Genomic DNA, 5,961 nt, shown 5'->3' with positions numbered 1-5,961 from the left:
TCTCACCATAAGATAAACCGTAACCTACCTGAAAAGCCGAACAGTAAATCTCCAATCGTCAAACCTTAGTCTTGCCCTTCCTTTGAGCCTCGAGAAAATGAAAGTCTAATCATATCTAAATTATGAAATTAGAATCAAGAAGAAAATACCCAAATAAATATATTCCTAATCAAGTCCTAAACCCTAACTCATGGAGTGGGGAAAATGAGGGAATTCGAAGGATACTCATAATAGTCTTAGAAGAATTTCGGATAAAAAAGTTAGTTCAAAAATCCATTCTCAACCTCAAGGGGCAAAATGGTCATTTCATAAGAAAATCAGGTTCAATAAGGTCAAATTATTAATCTAGGAAATCATATGAATCCAATGGTACCCATATTGACATACTTTAAATCCGAACCCAAAAAGTATCCAAAATAGGAATCCGAGCCACGAAGGGCACAATAGGAAATTTAGTTTAAAATCAGTTTACCCATTACTTATGGAGCATATATACCAAAAATGAGTGAAATCCATCCACTAATTCATGTTTTATTGAAGAAAAATCAAGTTCAAGCCTAGGGTTTCAAATCCCCAATTTACCTCCCTTAAATTCAAGATCTTAGCATGAAAAATCCTACTAAACGATGGAATAATCATAAAAAGGTAGCTTACCCAAATGATAATTCTTGAAAGAGTCTCATCAAGTCTCTCAAAATCGAGCTCCTAAGATTGTGAGAATCCCCAAGCAAAAAATAAGAACGAAAACGCCCAGCTGTCCGACTCATATCTGGTGCTAGAACGATCCCAAAGCTTACTTTTGATAACTCCAATAGATTCCTTGTGAAATTTAACTCAATTTAGGCTTTTGAATCACCTCATTTGGCCTTAAAATGAGTGAGATATGGTGGTTTCAATTTTTAGAAGAAGGTAGAAATTTAAAGGACGATTTCCGTGGCAATTTCGTAATTTTCAACAAAAATCACATCAGAAAATCAGCACAGCAAAATTTTGGTAAAATGCCCATATCTCCCTCATATGATGGCGAAGCACGACGATTCTTGTTGCTACAGTTTTGAAATTTCGATACGGATCTAACATTTCAATTGAAACACAAATCAAAGCTCGTTTGCTCATTATGGTACCCTTTTTGCTCAAAACATCGTTGAAACAAAAAAACAAACATCAGACAACCCAAACACATCCGAAACTCATTGGAATCTAACCAAAATTTATGGATAAGTCCAAAATCATTATACGAACCTGCTCGAACTCTCAAAACATCCAAACGGCACTGTCTTGACCCGATGTTGACCGTGGTCAACTCCAAATCTTACCAAAAGCTACTTTTTCAACCAACCACCTAAATCACACCCGAACCTCTCGGGAACCGAACCAACGACTTGACTAAGTCATAAATGACATCTTGGACCTATGAAACTGTCGGAATTTGATTACGGGCACGTTTACCCAAAAGTCAACTTTTGATCAAACTTATCAAACTTAAGCCTTCAAAATTCCAAAACTTAGATTTTCTTCTTCGATTCTCATCCGATCACCTCGGGAATGGAGTCACCCATCCCCACAAGTCATAAACATCACAACAAAGCTAACAAAAACAACAAATCTCGGATCCAGGTCTAATTTCTTCCCGTGACCATCTTTTCACAATAAATAAGCATATTAAACATTAACCGACTTAATTGTCAAAAACCAACCAGACGAACTCTAAAATTAGCCCCGTCAATTTCCACAGATCATAACTAATATTTCAAATCTAACGGAATCTTCAGATTGACAATCAGAGCACGTTTTCCCAAAGTAAACAATTTATCCAAATAATTGAATGCTGAAATTTTCAAAGTGAAACCTTCTCTCGAAGTGAACCAAATGATATTCGTTTGATTTTAAATTTGGCTAGCAAGTCAAAATAATTATAACGGAGCTTCTGGAATAGACGACACGCAAACTAGAGCATCGGTTCTCAAAACAACCGACCGGGTCGTTGCAATTTTAAAGTATTAAATAGGGGAATTTTGCTCTAGGTCCTAAAATGAATAATTTGGGATTTGAGAAAAAAAAAATCTGACCATAATTGGTTTTGGTTTTAACTAAAAAAAGTCAAACTGAACCAAATCAATTCGACATTACATGGATACAATTTTTAAAAAGATTTATACATAAAAATATTTATTTGTAATGTAATTTATAATTATTTTTTTCGTAGTTTTTATCTTTTAACATATTATTTCAAGTCTGGACTTAAAATTTTGAATGATCCAATAAGTTTTATAGCCCATATATGTTGGCGACTCAAATAAAGCCCAAAACAAAATCAAATCAATACTAATGCTAACAAAAGAAATTAAATTTTAACACTAGAAATAACAATAATGTTGGATATCTTTTTTTAGTTTTGCATTGGTTTATATAGTAAAAATACATAACACAATTATATTTTTTTCCTTTTAACTTTTAGTCATGTAATTAATACTTATTAGCCATACTTGTTTTAGCATGACTTAGTACTTTTAGATTATGATCATTTTCATTATCGCTTAGTTATTTCATTATTTTTTTTATTGAATATTTTAGTACAATGTCATCATTCATCTCATATTTTGTGTTAATTTTTAAGAAACACCTTAATTAGATAGTTGTATCTTACTAGGACTAAAGAATATTTGAAGTACAAGTTATACGTTTTGTATGAAAACTTTACCCCAAAAAAACCCGAGAAAACCCAAAGTTGAAAAACTAGACTTTTATTGATTTGGTTTGGTTTATAAATTTAAAAATTCGACACAATTGGTTTGGTTTGGTATTTAAAAAACCCGATCCAACTAGGTCCATGCACACCCCTACATATTAGTATGCCAATTTGTTAACATTTCTAACATATAATTTATATTGAAGCATATAATTCTACGACAACTTATAGCATATTCAACACTTACACATCATCAAGCACTTTTAAATTTGTTTTGTGATAAAGTTATCTTAATTAACATCCTCATCTTCGTCTACACCCATATGCAAATTTAATTAGTTAAACATTATCAAATAACTAAGTTTCAAAAACTAATAATATTTAATTCACTTAAAAAATATTTACCACTTTGAATTTGGGTAAAGTCGTGCAACCAATTTTGAGTAGCAACAATTTTCTAGACATTTCATGATTGATGCAACTTTTATACTTGGTGATTAGGAATTTTAGTATTAAGATTTAATCCTAAATGAGTAAAGTATTGCGTAAGACAGTGTTTTAAAAGGTGGGGGGGGGGGGGGGTGAGGCGGGCATTTTAATTAGCACGGGGCGAGGCGTAAGCCTCGAGACATGGGGTGTAAGCCCCATGGATCTTTAAGATTTTAATTTATAATGTAGTAAAATAGTATAATAACACAAATTTATAAAAGAAAAATACATTAATAGTTTTAAAAAATAAAAAAACATGATTAAAATAACTCATAGAAAACAAAACTTCTAACATAATATTCCAAATGTAAATAATGCAATGATATAAAAGCTATTATGAAATGTAATTAACTCTAACATCTTAACTTTCAAACAAAAAAGAATCACAATTTCTTAAATATATTACTACCATACTATGCAATTTACCTCCCTAAAAGAAAATAATCAATAAACTTTATCAATATTATATTAAAACATTACTCCTTCTAGAAATAAAATTTCATTTAAATAACGAAATAATAAAATATGATAATTTTGAGATATAGGAAAAAAGACATGAAGACCAATGATAATGATAAGTGAACATGGAAAATCCGGCTATGTATTTTAAAAGAAATGTTAAGTGATATTCACCCTCACGGTGTTCTCAAATAGTAAATATACAATACTACGGCTTGTTATTTGAGATACTTTCAATCTTCTTATTTTTATAGATTAAAAAACTATTAGAAATCAATGAATTATGAGGATAAACAGTGTTAACTAAGGAATTTGACCTATAATTGTGTAAGAACTGTTAGGCGAACCCCGAGCGTTGGGTGTTAGGCGTGTTTAAGGCGTACAGCCGGGCGCTTTGGGCGTAAGCCTCACAGAACTAAGCCCCGCACGTAAGCCTCGGGGAGTTCTGCCAGTGCCCTGTCCCGGGGCGAGCCCCGAGGCGAGTTCCAAAACTGCCTTTTAAAACACTGGCGCAAGATACTAAGACTTATTCAGTAATCACTATTCTTAGTTTTTCCTACTTTTTTCACAATTTTCTTTTAAATTTCGTTTAAATAAAATTACAATCATGAATACAACTTTTAAACTTGGTGATTAGGATAAATTCGATAAGCGCTATTTCTAGTTTTTTTTTTTTTTTTTTTTTTTTTTTACAATATTTTTATTTTAAATTAAATAGCCTTTTGGCCCAAGGGCCGGCTTCGGCCCAACCTCTATCAAGGTTCAAGGGTCAGTGGGCTGACTTGGACAGGGCTTATAAGCTTCGGTTTTAACGCGGTTAAGCACAAGTCCTAAACAAGCATGATTTACCTATGTATATGTTATAATCCATGATATAACTACTATATGTTGTGCATATAGTGTGATTTCTTTCTCTGATCCTTATTTGTGATGTGATACTATGCTGCATATTTGAAATGGAGATTCGGAAAACATGTACGTCCGATGTTAACACTATATTGGGTACCGTGGGAAGATACAATCACCTCATTAAAAGAAGCAATCTAATGGGGAGTGAAAATCACCAAAGCGTGTTTATATGATCATGTAGTTCTTCATTACCATGGGCCTGTTTCTGGGGATTAATCTTGTTGGAGTTATTGCCTAATTACCCATCTCATCTTTTTGCTCCTGATAACGTCCAAAGCTACTCTTCAAAAAGAAAGTGTACACGATCGTATGCAATATAATTACCCAATTATGAGTCAGGATCAAATCCCACAGAGAACAATATAAAGGCGATCAAACAAGTAAGAAATTTTCACTTTCTACACTAAGCTAAACACTTGATATATTTTGATTTTGAGAAAATTACAACTAATGCGAAAATGTAAACTAACCTAGAAAGACAGTAAAATGATCAATGGCCACAAGTATGGAAACAAGGAAATTTACACTCAAGTAACGATCCAATATATTTCACAATTTTACAACTAAAAGCGAGTTTATGTTAATAGATAATAATTTCTAAAATCTCATTGAAAGTCTTCCAATCAAATTAATGAATTTCACTTTAAGCTTTTCAAAGCCTTAGAGTGTGATATTATGCACAATCAATTTAACCTCAAGTTAACTATCCTATTCCTAACTTAAGTTATTAGATGAGGTTTAAAGCCCCAAATCCTTGTTAATTAATCTTTCCTAACCTCAAATCGAAGTAAATGGGCGAGTCCTAGAGTTAGCTAATCCCTTAAGAAATATTAAAGAACAAGATTAATTAAAGAAAAAAAGACCCACTTCAATAGAAATAAAAATCATTCAATACATAAGCATAATAAGAAATTTAATCCAACTTTGCAAATGAATATTTCCATAAACAAGATTAAAGTGATGGAATAAAATTCTACACATTTAGATATACAATACAAAGCAAGGAATTGAAGAAAGCGCTAAGAAATTTCTCATTAAAGTGCTTCAATCTTCTCCTCCAATGGTGTGGTTGATGATGAACACTAGCTTCCAAGCTTGAAATGTGGCCAAAGATGAGAGATATTTGCCCCATGTCTTGCTCTTATAAATTCCTATTTTCCCATTTCAAAATATGACCAAAATAACCAAAGAAATTTGAATGGCAGATCTTGCCAGTTTTGCGCCTCTAGCCACTTTTGTCATTTTCTTCAATTTGGCTCCTTTTTGCCCCGTTTTCACTTGGTTTCTTCCCGATCACTTTTAAATCACATAAAACCTATAAAATGAAAGTAAACGATATTAAATGCACGATTTTCTCAATCAAACATAACAAAAATCTAAGCTTAAAGAAGAGCTAAGTTGGTAAACTACCAACT

The sequence above is a fragment of the Lycium ferocissimum genome, chromosome 6 (genome assembly GCF_029784015.1).
Source record: "Lycium ferocissimum isolate CSIRO_LF1 chromosome 6, AGI_CSIRO_Lferr_CH_V1, whole genome shotgun sequence".
NCBI lineage: Eukaryota > Viridiplantae > Streptophyta > Magnoliopsida > Solanales > Solanaceae > Lycium > Lycium ferocissimum.
The sequence above is the reverse complement of the archived record's forward strand: the minus strand, read 5'-3'. Positions refer to the sequence as shown.